Genomic DNA, 1,162 nt, shown 5'->3' on the forward strand with positions numbered 1-1,162 from the left:
TATATATATATATATATATATATATATATATGTACACACACACACACACACACACACACACACACACATATATATTTATATATATATATATATATATATATATATATATATATATATATATATGCACACACACACACACACACACACACACACACACACACACACACACACACACATATATATATATATATATATATATATATATATATATATGTACACACACACACACACACACACACACACACACATATATATATATATATATATATATATATATATATATATATATATATATGTACACACACACACACACATACACACACACATACACACATATACATATGTACATATACATACATTCAGTTCCACGGTACACAGAGAGCATACAAACAAACAAATACTGTAAATGCTTCTTCCATTCTGCCTGCTTCCTTTTCTGGCACGGTCATTTAAAAGGATCCCAGCCGTCCGCCTCGTCAGGAAACCGAAACCTTCGCCGGGCAATAAACATGCCTGCCCCGAGCACACGCGGAAGCCGGGAATCCAGGTCCAGGCGCGGAGGCGAGACGGCGACGCGTTACGGCCTCGTGAGAAGCCGCTCGCCGCCGCCTTGGGCGCGGAAGCCGAAACGGTAATGGGACATGTGCAATCTTACGTTTATGCATACACACATGGACACACCACACGCACACGCATGTGTATGCATGTATTCACACATTGATAGACACACAAATAGACACATACACATACGCACATGCGTGTATGCATGCATACATACTTGCATAGACACACATGCACACAAAGACACACACATGCACACAAAGACACACACCCGCACACACACACACACACACACACACACACTCACACACATATGTGTGTATATGTATATATATATATATATATATATATATATATATATATATATATGTGTGTGTGTGTGTGTGTGTGTGTGTGTGTGTGTGTGTGTGTGTGTGTGTTTGTGTCGCATGGATAGGCCCTCAATTGTCTCTAATTCATGGCATTATTTTATATAGTGATTCCATAACTTTGGGGTCATTTGTACAGAAAGGGGATACACTGAGCAGAAAATTGACGTTCACTTTTGATTAATGAACTAGATCAAGTGAAAGAAAACCGTTAAAAAAAATGTTTAAAAATG

This window comes from Penaeus chinensis, chromosome 33 (assembly GCF_019202785.1).
Source record: "Penaeus chinensis breed Huanghai No. 1 chromosome 33, ASM1920278v2, whole genome shotgun sequence".
In the NCBI taxonomy this organism is placed as follows: Eukaryota; Metazoa; Arthropoda; class Malacostraca; order Decapoda; family Penaeidae; genus Penaeus; species Penaeus chinensis.